This window comes from Marmota monax, unplaced genomic scaffold (genome assembly GCF_021218885.2).
Source record: "Marmota monax isolate L192 unplaced genomic scaffold, Marmota_monax_Labrador192_F-V1.1 WCK01_AAM20220418_F8-fsc00729, whole genome shotgun sequence".
In the NCBI taxonomy this organism is placed as follows: domain Eukaryota; kingdom Metazoa; phylum Chordata; class Mammalia; order Rodentia; family Sciuridae; genus Marmota; species Marmota monax.
In genome coordinates, this window is record NW_026693654.1 from 34481 (window position 1) to 55550 (window position 21070).

Sequence of the window (21070 nt, forward strand, 5' to 3'; positions counted from 1 at the left end):
CCGGCATTCTGAGTGTTGCTAAAAAGACACTTTGGAATCAGTAAACTTAACATGGAAATTCCTTTTTTTTTTCTATGCCTGTGAATGCATAGAAAGTGAGAATCATTTTCTTTCAAGTGTTCTTTGTCACCTTCAGGTTTTCTAATACTACCAAAGAGTAGTGCTATCTGTTGCTGTCATAAGGAAAAAAATTATCAAGCCAAGCATTGCATTAAAAGAACAATAATATGAATGCCTAAATTAGACAGCACCAATAGGACATCATTTTAAATATTCACAGAAGTTATAATATACTCCTAAACTAACACTTTTGTTCAATACTTGAACAAATTTTATACCTGAATTGAGTACAACCTCTTATTAGTGCCAGTTATTTGTATGCACAGCACATGAACAAAAGTAATAAACAAAGTGAACTTCTGCTATTGAAATTTGACACAAAGGAATCACCCGATATGTTGGGGAGATGTAGATGCTCTAAACAGCTTATTTTTGCACTGACGAACAAATGAAACCATACTTCCATCAAGGCTTGGAAGAAATAAAGCAATAAAAACAAGAATCATGGAAATAAGGATTTGGGGCTTAGCAAATATCAGCCTGCAAAATGTTGATAATGTGGTTGGGTAAATGGATAAAGTAGATCCCACCCAGAATTTGCAGAGGGCTCACTCAGGAGGAATAGCAACACGTAAACACTTGGGATTTTAATTAAACTATTAAAAACAAAACCCAGGTGTCAGTTTGAAAATTCATTAACAATAATGCATTTGGGATCCCCAGTGTTAATGTAATCAAACCCAATATTGGGAAATGGTGACTCATGGAGGGTCCAAACAATATGCAGTAAACTCTTTTCTTACCCAGTTATTTTATTGAAAGAGAGGCTGTTTTCCAGTGATAGACATTTAGAACATTTGGTGATGGAATGAACAGAAAATTATCACAGCATAACTGTACTAATGATACTTGGCATTGAGTTTAATAAAGGTGACTGGGTAACAGGTGTTTTTCTGATGAGGTGATGGCTTCTACAAATCAGACAAAATGTGCTGAGGTTGGCTTTGTAGGCTTTTCCTGGTAATTTGAGTTTATAGCCAGAATTAGAGCAATAGCCCTTTATAAATTTGATCTGATTTGAATCTTGCTGTATGATGTTGCTTCTGAAGTTTGTTATCAGAGTCTTTTCTTCTTTAAAGTTCATCCCTCCAGGATAGCCATTGACTGTCTTAGTTTAGAATCCATCAGAAGCAGACCCTGAGGCAAGGATATGAAAACAAGTAGAGAATTTGAAAGGCAGTCTCAGATAGGTTAGACAGATTTTATAAAGAAAAATGTAAAAGTTCAGATATACTTTCAGATAAACTAAAAATAAATTAGTGTAAGTTACAGTCTATACGATATATCAGACATGTAATAAAAATAATAATTTGTTATTTATGTAAAATTAAAATTTAGTTGGGCATTCTGCATCTTAACTGACAATCCCAATTCTAGGAAGCTAAGAGAATGGGGGTGAGGCAGACAAGGGAAGGAGACCAGTGCAGGGTGAATTAATGAACAAGTTACTGCTGTAACAACTGTAGCCTTTGGGGACTTTAGAAAACTGAACAGAACATTTGTCCTATCTTGGGACAAAGAAAGTTGAGAACATGTATCCACTCTCTCCTTCCACCATTTGTTAATTGCTAAGCCTGCCGGTGTGAGCCTTCCCATCCATTCTGTTTGCCCCACGTAAGGTAAGGCAGGGGCAGGGAGCACATTCCTGCAGTCACAAAAAAACTCCAGGCAGTTTCAGTGCTTATTGGTACTTGCCTATCAGTAGATGTGGGCAAAACCCTAACAATTCCTTGTTTGAAGACTTTGAGTAAGTTATGTTACTCCATTTTGTCTAAAGTCTCAATTCTTCACACTTCTTGCTAGAGGCTCTCTTTTTAGGATGGTGAGTCACTGATATCTTCACTAGGAGAATCTGCTCATTTTCCTAGATTAGGGAAGAGATTTGAGATTGGTGTTTACTTGGTTCCCTAGACTATCATTTCTTCAGTATCTTTTTACAAATTTGCATTTCATCCCTCTTGTCAGTTTATTAGCAAGCCTAGCACATTGTTCATAGTTCCACCCTGACTCACACACTAAATTCCTCCTGGGCAACACCTGTGTGGATGACTCCCCTGATACCCAGAGAGACCTTTGCCTCTACTTCACTCCAGCCATCTGTCCTCTTAGACACAGCCCACATTGTCATCATGTGGAACTGTTCCTCTACCAACAGTAAATTTCATGCAGCACCCCCCCAATTTTACTGTTTCCTGATTAGTCACTCTAAAGACTTATTCTTTGCCCCACTGAGACTTCTAATACCTTGAACCCTGCTGTTAGCCACACCCAGGCTTCACTGCTTTTTCCACCCAAGAGTGACAACACGGTTTACATCGTCAAACTGACTCTTGTGATTTTTCTAACCCTCAATTCTAATGCCTCACCCTCAGCCATTCATCTTTCCATCTCCTCTGGGTCTTTGCTTAGGCAATTAAGTCCTTCCAAACAGCATCAGAACTCTTGAAAATTGTGACTCTAAAAATTTGTGATCTTTACTCTTAACATCTTAATCCTCAGTACCTCTTGCAATCATATATTTCCTGAATGTGCTCTCCCTGGCCCCAGACCCTGTATTTCCAACAACTATGTCAAATTTTTTTTTTTTTACTTTCCTCTAATTTCCCTCACTCAATCCTCCCTATCTGTACTCTCCCTCCTCAACTCTACTTCCTCACTCTTAGGATATAATTTTACCCTTCGCCTCCTGTTTCACAAAGAAATAGGAGCCATTGGGATGAAAATTTTCAGATTGTTGCCACTTAAATCTCAAATTTTCCACACTTACCTTTTTATAATTTTTTCTTGTCAAATACAAATGGAAGCAGGATTTCTACTTCTTTTTATAACTAAACCCTTGATAAATGGCATGGAATCCATTAACACCCATCTTTCCTGGGATCTCAATTACACCTTTTTACTTTTCTGAAACCTCTTCTTATTTACTAGCCTATATCCATCAACTTTTTTCGGGGGTGGATTGGGGGGTATTCTTTGGCCAGTATTTCTCAAATACAGTTTCTGCCTCTGCTAACCAAATGCAATGGCCTTTATCTATAGTCACCAATGAAATCTTAGGTAGTACATAAAGTATGTACTTTTCAGTGTTATCGTACTTGAATTCTCTGAGATATTTGAATGGCTGATCACCTCCTACTTCTTGAACTATTCACTTCCCTTGACTGTCTTGAGCCTCTTTAGCTGTACTTTCTCAATAATCCAGGGTTTCCTAAATCTGTACTTTCCCTTTAATTCTCAATCCTAGACACTTTCTCAGCTTGTATTTTCCTTTCCTAGATATCTTCCATGGTTTTAATTCTTATCTATCAAAATACTCTTCCAAGATTGTAATTATTTAATAGATTGATAACTTTTAGTTCTTCTCTGAAAGAATTTTTCATTTGTCCATATCTCAAGGACAATCCCAAATTAGTATACCCCAAATAGATTAATCATCTGTCCTCTAGCCCTGTCTTTCCTCCTACATTATTTGCACAATGAAAAATCACTACCTTCCACCTAACTGCCCTGTAATATTTGGGTCCCATCTTTAACTAATCTTTCTTCCTCCTTCTCCTTCCCCATCTTATTGTTTTTGTTAGCCAGATTTTTGGTGATGTGACAAATATCTGTTGAAACCAACTTAGAGGAGGAAAAAAATAATTGTTCTTATATAGTTTTAGTCCAGGTCACCTGGCTCTGAGGCAGAAACATCATGGTGACAAGACATGGCAGAGGAAAGCTGCTCAGCTCATGGTAGCTAAGAAGCAGAAAGAGACTCAGAGAAAGAGACTGGAGACTAGAAATATCCCTCTAAGGCATTCCCCCAGAGACCTACTTCTTCCAACTAGGCCCCATCTCCTATGGTTTCCATCACTTCCCTCTAATGTCATACAATTATTAATACACCAATGGATAGATCCTCTGATGAAGTCAGCAGCACCTTCATGATCCAATGACTCCTCCAAAGTTCTACTTCTGAACGTTGCTGCATTCATGCCTTAAACACATGAGTCTTTGGGGGTCATTCCAACCCCAAACCAAAACATCATTAAATATTATTATCTCCTATCAATTTAGATTATGAATATCACTTAAAGTTTGCATAGTTTGTCAACACAATTGCTTTAGTTATAGTCCAACCTTATCACTAAAATGCTTCCCTTCCTGTGGTCTTGATCCCCTGTAACAGTGGTCCACATTATGCTTTGAATGTAGCCCTTGATGCTCTGCCACTGCAACTTATTTTTGAAATGGATATGTTTCTTTCTCTTCCTCTATCTCTGCTTCTCCCTAACATATCCCCCCTAATATTGGGGAAAACCAGACCTTTCTTCCCCATTTTAGACAGATTTATCTGTTCTTGAGCACACACCCACCCTAAAAACAAAGTAATTCAGACTTTGGGGATGGCACCAGAAGATCTCAGAGATGACTATCTCCCAAATTAATACGTAAATTACAACTCCAACCGAGAACACATGGAATGTAGCCTTTGAATCCCCTCTTTAGAAGGCTCCTGTTCCTGCTGATGGGCAGAATCATAGCCTCTGGGACAGGTGTCCCCTGTGTTTCTTCCACACAGGCCAACCATTTCCTCTTGTTGGTCCCACTGCTTGCATCAATCTCTGTCCATCACCCCTTCCAGTTGCTTTGTTCATTTTCTTTGGGAAGCTCTGTCTATGGTTCTCTGTTCCCACACTGACCACTTTATGAGTTAGGGATCCCATGGCCCCCATACCCTTATATAAACTTCTAGCCTTGCCCTAAGTTTACTGTAACAAGAAAGTCACCTACCACCTCTAGCCATAAAACCTAGGACAAAAGAACTAACAGGTCTAATTGGTTCATAGTTGTCTCCATCAGAACTCAGTAAGTATTCTAAAAGTGTCTGTTGAATAAGTGAGTAAAAATGAACTAAAATGAATTAGCTTTGTATAAGATTCCTGTGCTCCTTAAAGACAGACATTTTTGTTTTCAAGCATTGGATTTCAGTAAGGATCACTGAGTCTCAGAGATCATGAATACCATAGGTAATCTTTTTAAAGTGACAGTGAAATGAATGTTTAATTCATTGAGTTTAGTCAATAAGATGGCCAATTAACAAAAACTGGCCCTGTTTATTTGATACATTTGAAAGGTAAATTCTATATAAATGAAGAGATCCTACAGCATTATATAAACTCCATCTGTGTTAATGCTTAGGGGGAATTTTCAGCATCAAAAAGATTAAGAATTCTCAGTGAAGAAGAAATAATACTGTTAAAATAAGCATCCATATTTTAGCAGTCCTTTCTTGCTGGATTTCTTCTATCAGTCTTACAAAACCTGGAGATTGCTATTAATTATGATTTGGGTACATTATTGTTTCTTAATGTACATCAATTTCAAAATGCAATATTACTTTCTGAACATCACCTTCTTCTTTCTATGTAAGAAAGTTCAACAAAAATCTCAATTCCTATTTTTAAATTTCAGTGAAAGACAAAAAATGACTTTTCCTTCTTCTTTGAAGATATGAGTATTATTTCAGTTCTTAGACAGTAAAAGAAATCAGCATATTTTAGTGATTTTATTTCTCATTGAATAAATTCATTCATAATTTCTCACAGAAATTTCGGACCTAAAAGATCAGTTAAACCTCAATGCAGAAGTTTGTTTTGTTGGGTACCCTATGATTTCATTAGCAGTTATAAATCTCATAGTTGATTTTATCTTGAAATAGCCTAAAAATGGTTATATTCAATCCAAAAATTGCAAAGATCAAAAGAATTTGTATAACAGCAAAACATTTTAGTACCTAAGATCAAGTATAGACTCAAAATACATCTAATTATCTACAAGACGATTTTAGCATTTGCCTCAGTGGATCTTGTGTATGATCAAAATTTCATATATTCTCTTTCCTCTGTGAAATCCCAAAGCACTGCCATTATAACACCCTCTCACTTATAAATGCTAATGGGGATGTTAGATCACCAGAGATAAAAGGAATTTGACAATATTTGATGAATATTACTCAAAACACTTTTATTCTCATTCGTTCATGGGATTACATACTCCTCTATTGCTCTTCCTGCATCTCACCTTCTCTGACCTCCCACCTTCAATCCACCTTCTTCTAGTTTGGGGTATAATAAGTAGGAATGCAATCCTGTGGTAAGCTCATTGGTGAGATAATAATACATTGTATATTACTATTACTGACTCAGTGAATCAGATCATGGTGGGAAAATCATCTAGAGTCACATCTAGAGTTACAATGAACAGGCAAAGCCCAGATAATGAAGAGCTAAAAGAAATAGCTTTAAAAAAAAAAAAAAAAACATTTTTTACCCCTGTAAAAATGCCTCCATATATTGAAGGGCTTAAAAACTTTCCAAAATATTCTTATAAAATAAAGATTTTTAAAAATGGGGAAATGCAGATCAAAAAATAGGAAGGGGATCTAACACTTGGGATAAGTAATTCAGCACTGCTTTTAGCTCTGAGCTCCCTGGAAACTAAAGAAAAAAGGAAAAACCAATGTGTCATTATGATTCTCATTATTTGAAGTTTTTAAAAATGCCAGATGTTTTGAGAGTTGTGTTCATGGCAGTGAATTCTGAAAGGAAACATGTCAATAAAGATTATAGATTCTTACAAAAGGGACATTAATGACAGTAGAAAATGCCTTCTCAAAGCTATAAGCATGAAAAATATTCTTGAATTGGTTATATTTAAAACTTTTTTTTTAATTGGAAGATTAAGTCATGTGCAGAATCAGAATTAAAATGAAGACTTTGTACTTAGTTCCCGTCTACTGTATGGTGGTCCAAAACAACACCAACAGAGATTTTAATGGAGGTATTGGGGTGCTATCTATCACTTCAACATACTGCTTTAGTCCATAAAATTCCTGGAGATAGAGCTATCTTTATGAGCCATCACACAGTTTTAGTAGGACATTTGAGGTTGGACTAAGTCCATGTTTGGCTGCTTATATTAAATTGTCATTTCAAAATTGGGTGTATTTCAACATGGCTGGCATGAAACACACTCATCCTTGCTATCACCAAGCCAATGGACCCAGACCTATCTCTGCATTTACAGTGTCACACTCACCCCATCGTTCACCCATAGTTAATGGCACTAAAGCTGCATCCGTGGAAAAATGAGGACCTGAGGTATTCAGCCACTATATTCAATATTCAGAAATTCTATAAACTTAAACGCATCTTTATTCAAGGCAATTTTCCCCACAGAATACTTTTGTTTATTTTGACCTTTTACATTTTCATGTTGGTTATATAGTTTAGGCTGGAATAGGGTAGAAGTTTCAGGATGCCATGAGAAAGGCAAAGACAGAAACCAGAAAATATTAAAAACCTCAAGAGAGAAACTTTGTGCCACATCTCCCCTGAAATTTCAAAGGCTGACATGAGCCAGACTTAACTCATTTGACTGGTAGAGCTGTAAACTGCTTTGTTTAGCAGATACTTGGTGGTTGCTGATGACTAGCCTGCCATTAGCCTCTGACCCTCCAGCTCCTTGCAAGCAGGTCTCCTTTTTAATCTATATGATACTTCCAGTTCTGTTGGCAACTGACAGCCTCAATAGTTGCATATCTAATTATGAGCCAGTGTAGCTGAAGCCAAAGTCTACCATAGCCATTCATGCTCTTGTTAGTATAGAATGAGTGGACATCTTCAAAATGAAGTAACAGAAACAATTTTGTTTAAATAACAGTTGATGTGACTAGCAATAATAAGCAAAGATGCTTCTCTCATCCACTTTCAATTTTCAGTTCATGTGTGATGGCAAATATCTGCATTTCCAGCTAGTTTGCATCTTTATGGGGCTAGTAAAAAATTTTCTTTCAAGGACCTTCTGTCAGTTCCACATGAAACTGGACAAAATGCAAACTCACCATTCTTCCTGGAACCCAGTTCCACCTTATTTGCTGTTCTCCTTTTTTATTCTCCAAAGAAATAAATCATTGTCTTCAGACCTGGATGAATTCCCTCTCCATCCTACTTCTTCTGCAGTTCTTGGGTAAGATAGTTCCTTATTAACATAGCAAGGAACATCTAAGCTACTTTTCAGTTGGGGCAAAGTTTTCTTCAATATCCAGTAGTACCAGAGAAGTACACCTAGTATCACCAACAACTTTATGTTCTGCTTCCACTGTGTTTCCCCAACCCAACCATATAATTAAGAATAAAAACAGTACTAACTACTAAAATAGCTACTGTACAAAAATTCCTGTAGTTTTTTTTTCTGTGATTACTTCTGTATACTTTTAAACATTAAATTTCCACTTGTTTCTTCCTTGTCTTCCTTTCTTTCAAGCTTCTCCAGATTTTCAGATATCATAAGAAAACATTTCAACTGCCTTTGGGATATTCCCATTGGCAGTACCAATGTTGCTTAATGCTGGGCCTCCACAATTATCTGTGAACTCACAGCTGAATTCTAGACTTCTCTGCTCACAGAATCTTTTTGTTTGATGCTGCTTAGTCAGCAGGTCTGGGTTATAATCTGAGTCCATTCCAAATTTTCTGACTTTGGCCATTCCTTGGGGCATGCTATATCCTTCCTCATGTCTGAGCCCACCTGATCTCTGCCTGCTTGCTGCAGCCTTGCTGTTACCTTGCTCTGGTCTGCAGTGCCCAGGCTCATTTCCATTCTGAATTATTTTCCTAGACACTAGCTCATTTCTGACTGAGCTCTTGGGCCTTTCCAGAACTCTCTAGTCCTGGCCCATGCCTCTTCCTCTCAATGGCCCCTTGATCCTTCAGTTTTCTACTCTGGTTCCCATCTGACAATCACCACTGCCTGACACCTCCTGACAACCTTACCTGAAACCTAGTCATTATACTTGATATTATTCCTAATGCTCTTGGCTTCTCTTAATATTATTAGAGATCACTGTTCTCATCTGAGACTGTTGTTGTAATTACATTAGTGTTATCCAGGCCTTTTTCAGTCCTGACAATTTTCAATACATCAGGGACATAATTACCAGATTAATCTTTTGGAAAATACTACTTTAATTATAAGAATCCACAACTCAAGTACATGCCTACATTCCTTTCTGTTGACAAAATAAATTCAAAACTCAAAACATAGCATTTTTAGAAATTGGCCTGAATTTATTTTTCCAACCAATATTTACCTGTACTATTTACCTTACTTAGCTGGTCAATATATCATCCCCAAAATATAGTTCATGCATCTATACTACTCAACTTTCTCATTTTTCTCATCTTTTAAAAAATACTTCAAGCCACAAATAGGATGGTTTGGAGTAAGCTACATAACCCCTTCAGAGTGCTAGAGCAGTGTAAGAGGAAGTTTTATGAGACAAGATGATCCCTGGAATTCTTTCCACCATCAAAGTCTGATTCAGAGTATTCTATCCTTATCTATATACTACAAGTCTTCAAGTTGTCCCTGAGGCCAACTGTATCTGCTTCCACCTACAGTAAGCACCTTTTCCTCTAACAGTATTTTGCTCATTCTCTCTATTGTACATTTGGCCTATTAACAGATGACCTCTTATATTCTGGTTCAGCTTGACATGTGTCTATATTTTCTCTCTAATTTCTGAATCATGGGACCTAGGTATTCCATCATCACATTATAGTTGTGAGTGCCCAATCGTTATCCATTGACAGATGTTGAGTGAATCAAATCATTAGTGAAAGTTGCTGGAAAAATAGATTAGAAATATAGGTATCACAAGGGGACTCGTTAAATGTACTCTCACTGGTCTAATTGCATTTAATTAAGTCCCTTGGGGAATAATTGCCCCTTAGGCCATGTCACCCAAGGTCAATGTGACTCATTTTAATCAGAACTTCTCCTAAGGGTGATGGAGCAATTATACAGCATTTTGGACTTACATCTATGATTTGGTTGAGGCATCATTTTAATTTCGTGTCTGAAATATCAGGATTTTTAAGTATAAGAAAAAGACTTTAAATTAGGCTAAAGAATAGTAATTAAGATCTGCTTACACAATCGTTCCAGATTTCCTCACAGTTTCTGTCCTTTTGCTATGGGCTTTCTTCTCAGAAGCCTTGGACTCAGGTCAGATGGCATGACCTTGGGAAAACTAGGGGTGAGATGTAGCTGAAGGTTAAAGTCATGCAGTTTTTAATAGGCATGTTTTGTCCAAGAATATAAAGCAAAATGAAATATCCGGTGGTACCTTTGAGTCATTGCAATGATATTGGTTTCTGAACATATTAACCAAGAAGCTCATAAGTGTAACAGATTGGTAGTTATCTAGGTTTTACTTTTGGGGCCTTTTTTAAAATTATTACAATCATGGGTAGTGTCTTGAATCCACAGGCATCTGCTTTTCGATGCCGAGTATATGTATTTCATAATCAAATAAAATGATTGCAGAAATTACGGTGCTACCCATCCATTTTGTCCCTCAAGTTTTGGGGAAATGATTAGGTCTGTTTAAAGATTTCTCATAGGTATGTATTATTCACTCGGGGGGGGGGGAGGAAATATATATATATATATTATAATATATATAATATATATATTAATAGTATGTGGAATTAATATATATATATATATATATATATAGAGAGAGAGAGAGAGAGAGAGAGAGAAAGAGGGAAGTGAATTCTATTATTCCTTTCTAATTATTTCAAAGAAGCACTACATGGGCCCACTCAATTATTAAAAAAAAAATAAAAACTGAATAATTTTGGAAACCAGAAATATTATTTATTTTTATTTTAGACTAGATCGGGAAGAGGGTGTTTGAATGGTGACACATAGTTTGGGAAAATAGATATTTAGGAAAAGGAAAGGAGATTCATGGGACCCAGGATGGCATCTGGGCCTTGATCCCAGTCCTACTCTTAATGTGGTCTGTGACCTTGAGCTCATCATTTGATGTCTGGTACCTTAATTTCCCCAATGGTAAAATGGTAATAATAACTATTCTTTCTGCTTTTATTAGGTTTTCAGAATGGTTATTTGAGATATTTTTTAAAAGACAAAATAATTAAATTACTATACATGTTTGACCTATTAACATTCTTTTTTTAAAATTTTTATTGTTGGTTGTTCAAAACATTACATAGTTCTTGACATATCATATTTCACACTTTGATTCAAGTGGGTCATGAACTCCCATTTTTACCCTGTATACAGATTGCAGCATCACATTGGTTACACATCCACTGTTTTACATATTGCTATACTATTGTCTGTTGTATTCTGCTGCCTTTTCTATCCTCTACTATCCCCCATCCCCTCCCCTCCCATCTTCTCTCTCTACCCCATCTACTGTAATTCATTTCTCCCCCTTGTTTTTTTTTCCCCTTTCCCCTCACTTCCTCTTGTAAACATTCATTCTTGAAGGTAGCATTGAGAACTGTCCTTTGAGCCATTTGAAAATAGGCTTATCCCAATCTCATTTTCATCTACTCAGGATCAAAATGTCATCATTTGACATATAAAGATAATGATAACTAGCAGCTGTAAGGGCAGTATTGAGTCACTGGCTGGTGATTCCATAATTTGTACTGTCAAATATATATATATATATATATATATATATATATATATATATATATAAAGGTTCCAACATATGCTGAACACTTATAAAAAAAGATGTAATATATGAAATTCACTTCCTTTCCTCAAGGACTATACGTTTTTATTGAAGATAAAACGTCTGATCATTCAGCTTCATTGATGGTGCCTTCATACTGTTCATGGAATAGGAATAATTCAATTCATTACCAAAAACTGATATTTTCTATGTGCAATTACTATCTATACACATAATGAAAATAAACAACAAAATAACAATGAAGAATTAGTTGAGTTTTCAGGTTTGGAATAAAATCTGGAAAAGACCAGGACATAGCAGTAAACCAGAAGTAAATTTAGGGTCTGAATCAAGCTAAGGATAGCTTTAAAGAGCATCTATTGGTTTTGAATAGTAATGATCTGATTGGTACTATAGTTCAGTCTAGAGAAAGCTGAGGAAAAAATTAATAACTCTGTCACTGTTTGTCTGTGTGATTCTGGCAAGTCAGATTTGTTGGTCGGGCTAGGGGAAATGAAGTATCCCTTTTGTAAATGTAGGGACTTGGAATAGATGGTTTCCAAGAGTCATTTTGGGATCTTCTGTGCTTTGTGATAGGTATGTGGAATTAATATGTTAAATAAAACCATATCCATAAATATGACCTACCAGCCATTGCTCATCATTCCTCCTTCCTTTCTGAATTGCCCCCAACAACAAATCTCTTTATTTATACCATATACTCCCTTAAAATCACCTACTTGAATCTTCACATGTGAAGAATTATGTGCTACAATTAGATACTCAGCATATACTAACATTTAATATTGTCCCTTTTAAAAACTGTTTTCCCTATTTTTTCAGGATTTCTGAATGAGCAATGATGAGCATATAAGAAAGATGCCATTCCTATAGAAGATATGCTTCTCATCATTTCAGAGAAGAGCCCCTTTGCATTGAAAGAATAAAGAGGGAAGAGATGGGGAAGAAATGGTCCTCAGTAATACACACAGATTGTTTGCCATCTTGTCTTCCCTCATGTACCATGTAACCATGGGCAAATTATACAGTCTCTCAGAAACATTTTTATTCCACTTGTCAAACTGAAATCCACTTCTTATCTCATTTGAATAACACTTCAAGGCAGGGGGCAATTGATAGAGAAATAGGAATAGGGATAACAAAAGTAAATGTGCATTTGAATTTATCAGTTTAGCCATCTTCAAAACCATAGAGATCTGATTACCCTAGAGCTGATATTTGCATGTGTCATGATTGAGGGCAGAAAAGATTACCAAAGGCTTTTTAATTAATCTTGGAACTGACAAGAAAATGCAGGATGCCAAATACCACCACACAGGATCACACAAGGAGTTGTAACTCTTTTTCTTCTCCCTCCTCCCTCTGCACCAGCTGCTGTCCTGGACAGACCTAGGCTTCTGGAGCTGGAACACTTCCTGGTGCTTTCCTGGGTAGATTCAGGCATGGGCCTGAAATTGGGAAACTTTGTAGGCTTTTTATAATAAAAGAATGCAATAGTATATATCTAAAATTAGATAGGAAAATAAATGTTTTAGAATAGGAAAAAATAATAAATTACAAATTTCACAAAGTAAAAAAATACTATCCACCTCACAAAATCCAAAAAACACTTTTAGATGAAATACCCAGCACATGTCTATATATACATTTTTCTCCTACATGTTTTTGCTTTATAAATGTTTTCATTATTAACTGAACAATGATTTTGTAAGAACTTTTCAAAAAAAGAAAATAATTCATTTTCTCTTATCATGATTAGTCATGCTAAATCATGTTTTCTATTATTGATAGTTGAGCAAAAATTCATTCAAATTCACTAGTTATTGATAATTACTTATAAAATCAAAGAACTGTGGTCAATTTGGGAAAGAATTCTTCAAATTTCTTTCTTATAAAAACAGAAAAGTTTCAGGACATTTCAAATTTTCTACTGTGTGACTGATCTTAGTCATTAAATTGACATCACTTATTTAGCAGTTAATTATCAGTGTGCTTATAGCAATGGCATATGATTAGTTTTCATTATCTTCTTTGTTATTATTTCACATCAAATCAACAAGTATGATGGATAAAAGTGGTCACAATTTTTTCCTTTTTATTCATCCATCTGTTTTCATAGCATCTCTCTCTGCTTTAGGTAACTGAACCTAACTACAGCACTTACTTTGATGGACTATTACCAAATACGGTCTAAGCTAAGGCCAGAAAGGCACTTCAATTTGAGGCTAGCTATTATTAGAAACACTGAAACTATCATCCTAAGAATAAGCCCTGACCTGTCTTCTGAATAATGAGAGACTGTGGCCCATTCACTCTGTCATTTCTGTTGACTGTTCACCTGCCACCAAACCTATAAGGGATGGTGTATCAGATAACCAGTCTTTAGGTAATCCCACCCACCCAGCTGACTGCAGACACATGAGTGAGATCAGCCAAGACCAGGACAGCAGAAGAACAGCCCAACTGAGCCCATCCTAAAATCACCAACATGATGAATGCTGAGTTCAATAAATTGGTTTTAAAATAGAGGTTGGCAAGAATTCAGTATATTAGACTTTCTGGGCCACCTGTGGTCTCTGTTGTTGTTCATTGTCTTCTTCTTCCTTCTCTTCTTTTTTCTTCTTTCTTCTTCTTCAACACATATTTAAAAATGTAAAATTGTTCTTAGTTCGCAGGATGTACAAAAATAGGCTGTGGGCCAGATTTGGCCTATAGAGTATATAAGCCATTAGGTTTGGGGAATTATAATACAGCAAGCAAGAGCTCATTTATACAGCAACAAATTTAAATATTTTCCCAAATGTATTCATATAATTCATTTATCTTCATTGTTAGATTCAAACTAATCTCAGGATTTGATCATTTCTTCTATTCAAAATTCGTCTCTTCAACTTAATAAATTGCTTCTTTTGATATGTCAAATTCCCTTCTTAAGATCAGAATAATTTCTATTGATTTCATTCCTCATCCTTATCCCTTATATGACATAACCTATTATTTTTATATTAACATTTTCTCAAATCATTTGATGATAAAATTAAAAGTGAAAAAGAAGATACTCTTCATATATGTCCAAATCAGGAATCTGTAACTTCTCATTTGTTTTAATTGAATATTCCAAACTATCTTTCCAAATAGCAGTTATAATAATGTCTTTGAGCTTTTGTGATTTTTTTTGAATAATTTTACACCTTATTTTTTCAAAATCTTTAAGAAATATAACTTAGAGGTTTTATTTTTAAAAATTATATACATACATATTTTAAGCTTTGAAAATATTTTACACAACTATTAAATGGGAAAATATCCCATAAACTATTGAGTGGAAAAATATTCCATAGACCAACTCCTTTCTATCTGCAATTTAAACTTTGTTTCTTCTCCATGGGATATGTCAGTTATGGTAAAACATGTACCTTCATTTTTTTTAAGTGATTAGGTGCAGTGAATGGCAAGACTATTCCCAAAAGCCATTTCCAAACTTGTAAAATATCAATAAGTTAACTGTTCATGGATCTGTCTACATCACACAAAAATACATACGAACAAAGCAAACAAATGTCTTTCAAATTTAAGTTCCATTTAGACACAATCCAAAAATGCTCATGTTCACTCCAATATCACCTAAAAAAAGGAAGTGTGAGGGAGAGAAAATCACAGTAGTGCGCGTGTGCGCAAATACGCGCACACATACACTATATATATATTTCAGTGTTAGTATCTTCACTGTAAATCTACCTTTGTTAACTTTCAGAACATTGTAATCACATGAAAGGAAGCAAGCACAGGCTCAAGTGGGTGAGACACTTATTGCCCAATTCCATTAAGAGATAGATTTTTATCTTTAAAAATGGCAGACTTCTACCTGAATTCTCAAGCAGCAAATGGATTTTTTTCAGAATTTGCCTAGCCTATTTATGCACCACAGTCTCCATGTCAGACATTCTCAAGTACAGCTAAATATTTCCATGAGATTTCCCCCCACTTCTCATATGATATATGCTACATTTTTAGCTTCAAAGTATCAACTTTTTAAATTAGCATTTTAACACATCCTTGGAGCCACCCATCAATTCTATCTGGTATCTGTTTGTAACATTGGTCACAGATGACACAAATGGTTATGTTTTTGTGAAACTATTCCCACAATTTAAAGACTATTATTTACCAAAAACTTGTTATTGGTCAACAATGTGAAAATGTTTTCCCTTGGCCAGGTTAATTTAAAACAGTGTTGTGGTTTGGGAAAAAAAAAAAAAAAAACGTTTCCATGAGATTTTCCTTATCTCTGTTTCCCATCTGGCTTGCTGTTATAAACATTTAATCTAGTGTTTGCTGCCAATGTTTCCCAGAAAGCCTTACAATTGCTTGGAATTTGTATGAACAGTTCCAGTCTGGTGCACAATTAGGGATGCACTATAAAATTTTCATTGCTTGATTTAGTTGAAATTATAAGATGGATAGGGAACAATAACACCCATGGTTGTAGACCATAAAAATGACTACTAGAAATTTGCAAATAATAATAATAGCAATAGATTAAAATTTGATATGTAGTTATAAGCCCTTACACAAAGAAATCTTACATCCAAATGTAGACATAGAATGTTTAATTAGACTTTATATGTGGAAAAAAATAACTTGATGTTTAAAATTTACAGAGTTCAAGAGTTTGGGGGAAAAGTAGGCTTGTGGCCCTGTGCTTTCTCAAGTAAATTGGCTTTAGTTTAAATCTTTATTGACTCCTGTAAGAAGCAATATTTTTCTCTGGTTCTTTATACCCAAGGAAACAGAGAGGCAACTAAATAGTGACAAAAGGCAATTAGTATCAATGTCCTGCCAAGATTTGGCTGATTGATCCAATTGGCATTCTTAATTTCTGAAATAAGCTAATTGTGCAAAATCTTTCTAAAGGACTTCTTGTTGTGCAGTGGACTATAATTTCCATGGTTTCTATAGTTCTTGAGGCTCCCAAATTGCTGTACCATTGGGTATGCCATCAGAGTATATCCATTAATTTAAGAGAATGGTAGTTGTTCTGTGCCAGTTAGTGTCTGTGAGTGTTTGTGTTGCCAACATCTAATTGAAAAGTATACAGTCCCACGCTTGTACTTCAAATGTTTCAGCTCTGTGGGTATATAAAATTAAAAGAATAACACTGCTGGGCTCTTGGCCTAAAAATGAACTTGAGTGGAAAATCCAGGTGAAATGTAGATAACACAAATGAAGGTAAACTGGGATTTCTGAAACACTTTTGCTATGGAAGGCCTGCTGTGAGAGGACCCATGTGTGGAGTGAGAAAATGCATTAGCTCTTAAGAGCCTACTAGGGCTGAAAAGTCAATGGCACAACAAGCCAATGTCAGATCCAGAGTGGGATCCATCTGTTTATTCTATCTAGCTTATCTATCTATCTATCTATCTATCTATCTATCTATCTTCTATCCATCATCTATCCATCATCTATCCATTCATCTATCATGTCCATCTGCCAATCCACCAATCTCATTATTTCTGACCTACCTAATGCATGGAGATATTCAGCTGTTCCACTGACCCACCTGCAGGTGAGAGGATGCAGAAGAAATTCACTGGCCAGTCAAGGGAATGAAGAATCCCCAGAGTAAGATGACTCTGAATTTGTAATGGAACCTGGAGGAATATTGTAGTCAGATTTTAGTTCAAGAGGTTATTCTAATTCTAAACTTTCAAAGTCCTTAAATTTAGGATGCAAAAAACCTTTCCAAAATTCAATACAAAGTAAATACTGCTACTTCATATCAGACCCTGCTGGCCCATTACCTGTATTTCTATTGCACAATTCTCTCCAAGGGCATTTGAATATCCCCAAACTGGCATACACAAATTGGGTAGTTTTATACTAACTAACTATTGGAATAAAAGCAGTACATCCTATAGAAATTCTGCCTTGATTATATTGATTAGAATCAGAATGACATGATTTTCTCTTTGTTTAATTTTAAGCAATAAGGAAAGACACATTGTGAGAAGTTACACAGTCCTGATTCTGCTACTTAATACTTACTCAATATCAAAAAATTCATGTCAATAATTTACAATTTTGTGAACCTCAGCCTTCATCAGAAAATTGGGCCTAATAGTTCTACCCTATTGTATAGATTATCTTAACAAACTAATAATAATTACTTTCATCTCTCCAGATTAATTGTATGGAGAAGTGTATGGATAACAGCTCGATTTCCTTCTTTTTATTTTAATTTTAACCCCATGCTTTGGTGTTAGGCAATTCTGTCAGTGTGTTAACTGTAAAACAGGAGTTAGACTATTCTTATTCTCATAGGCAAAATAATAGTAATAATGTTTACATTCAAGATTTGTTAGAATTATTAAACAAGATTTTTTATGTATACATATTGTGTGTGCTTAAAAATAATAAAATTATTATTGTTGATTATTTATCATATGAGTAATAGTGTAAACACACAAATCAGCAATGTATTTTAAAAAGAATATACATTTTTGGTTCAGGGAATAAAATATCTGCCATCTTTTTGATAAAATAGTAAAATTTGCCATATATTATCCAGAGAACTTGTTGGGACTGTCAACATTTTAGACACATCTAAAAATAGCTTTAAAACTTAGAAAATAGTATGACTGACATTGCAAATGACTGGATCAGAAATCTCAGGCTAATTTCTAATCTTCTTTTCACCCTTGAAAATGTCTACTCTCCAAAGTGGCATGTTTGGCCCCGGTCAGAGACATGGGCCTCACCTATGTGAGTAACTACACAATTTCAGGTTTTCTTTCCCTTTCCTTCACTTCCTGTAGATTCACTGGACTGCCAGTGAGGAAGAAAGTTGAAGTATGAGAAACCACAAAAATGTTTTAAATCCATTTATATGAAGCTCTTGAGATTTACTTGGTGATGAAGATAACCACAGAATAAGGACAACATTATGAAGGTTTTCAAGCCCAAACTTGTCCACAGTGTACTGTGAGTGTATTTTAATGTTTCCTCTCAAGTTTCCTTTTGAATGAAAAGAAACTATAACCTAGACAGTGGGCATCAGAAAGCCCCGAAATTTCCTTGCATTATAATAAACTTCTTCAGGAAGCATTGCCAAGTTGTAGAAATCTGTATTGCAAAGTGGTGTCTATGACTTTAAATGTGAGCTGTATGCAGTGTTAGACTAATCAGTCATTAATTCTACCCCTCCGAAAATGTAGAAGAATCTAAAGTAACAGCGAGTACCTGTTCTCAAAAGAAAAAAAACCTACTTATACAATTGCCTCATAGAAGATGCCCATTAGCACTTTTGAATTCACTGCCCTGGGGAATAGCATATATAAATCCCTGAAAGGATTTTGGAGTGACACCTCTAAGATATCCTGGGAGGAACTCTTTCTGGGTCTATTCCAGTTTGCACTTGATCTCAATTACCAATTTCCAACCGTGAGCAAACTGCATAACCTCCCTTCAACTCAACTTTTCAATTGTATAACAGGACCCATAATATTTGTAACCTAACTCCACAAACAGGATGCTGTAAAAATGATTACAGCAATGTTTCCAGGATGCTGGGAGGTCTGGGATTAACATGCTGAAATGTGGCACAAAGTTAAGTCTTAATCAGTTGTGCATATAGGTGAGTATGGGTTCTAGTTTTGTGTAGGCAGCATCTGAACTTCAATCTACTCCAGCTCTGAAAGTCTGTGTTTTCTACAATACACAATTCAGTTTTGCTGTGTACTCACAGCCTATCTTATCTTTAGTGATGTAGACTATTCTTGCACCCCTGTATCTCTCTACCATCTATTGTCCCTGGCTCTTAAAATGCCCCAAACCTTTCATTCTTTACTTTTTAGTACTGTTTTGTTATATTTGTCCTTGGTTAGTAAAAGAAAAAAAGATAAAAATATTTCTAAGTATATGTAGCTTTAATGCCACTTAAAAATGTAAACTCAAAAGGGAAAATGAAGGATAGCAATGGGATTTAACAGTATTTAAAGGTCAATGCTATTTAAGCCACATTGTATTAATTTGATCCTTAGAAGAAATTTGATGACAATCACTAGATCAAGTTAGGAAGTTATTTAATGCTAATGCCTGTTTATAGGATTTCAGGATAAAGGAATATTCATTGGTTTCCTGTTTTAGTAACATCCCGAGACAGACCTACTTGAAATCTCCTCTTTAATCAAAAGTAATCATGATACCTCTCTTTCTTTAGCTCACATCTTTGCTTCCGTCTTGCATGCTCATGTCCCAACACAAGCACACAGACATTCCCATGGAAATAGTTATTAGCCAGGGACAGGTTATTAAAATTGAACAGATAATGTCAAGATGTAGCTGCCAAGAAGTATCATCATTTACAGAGCATCCCTTATTGGATTTCTCAGTGCCCCTAAAATTCACAGGCTACTCATTCCCTAGGTAAGAAATTAAAGAGTGTCAAGATAAAAACATTTGTAAATGAGTTAACACTTGTATCTCAGAGGTCCAGGTTATGAGAGAAGATATAGATCAGTCTTGATGAAGGGAGGTGGAGGGATATGTGTATAGAATAGGATGTTAGTAAGTAGAAGATCAGAGGTGCATATATATAAAGAAAAAAGAGCTCCTGGGCAATAATTAATTAACAAGATAGCACTATGTATGCAGAATTGATGATGTAAGTTCAAAGACAATTGGAGAATCCCATCATTTGTTGTAACAGGGCTCAATATTATGTCGCATGTAAAAGCTGAGGAAAGACAAATATACCATGGCAAAGAGATGACTCACAAGGATTCTAATAACTTAATTCAAATATCTTTAGGGATTTCTATCACTGGGATGCTTAACTTAAGACTAGATGACAGTTGATGTGACTGCCATAGAAGAAACTAAAGCACCATAGATGTTGAGTTGGACCAAACACATGGAGAAAGTTTTTTTTGGACTATAATTCTATGGCTTCATAAACTTTTTGAAGACTGGTTATCCTATGAATACTTACATTGGAAGGTGAATTGGAAATCACATTTATCAAGAGTTTTGTATTCTGTATTTGACTTTATTTAAATGTCTGCATAATTTTTAAGAAGCCAAGGATGAGTTTTAGAAAGCAATTGAAAATTTGAAACAAATTCTAGGATTCACACAGGGCCAAGAATAGCTTATGTCCTACCAGCCACTGTTAAAGCCTCATAATATGAAGGCATCAAGTAGAGTCTACAGATTAGTACTATCTTAGTTCTGGTGCTACATTGCCTCTAACTCAAGGCTGCTCTGAATGTGCCCTAACAAAGTTCAAAACAAAAGACTTGAAAGAATGCAACTGATCCTAAATTGACTTTACACCAGAACAAAATCCAACATGATTTCAAGGGACAGAACCAAACCCAGTAAACA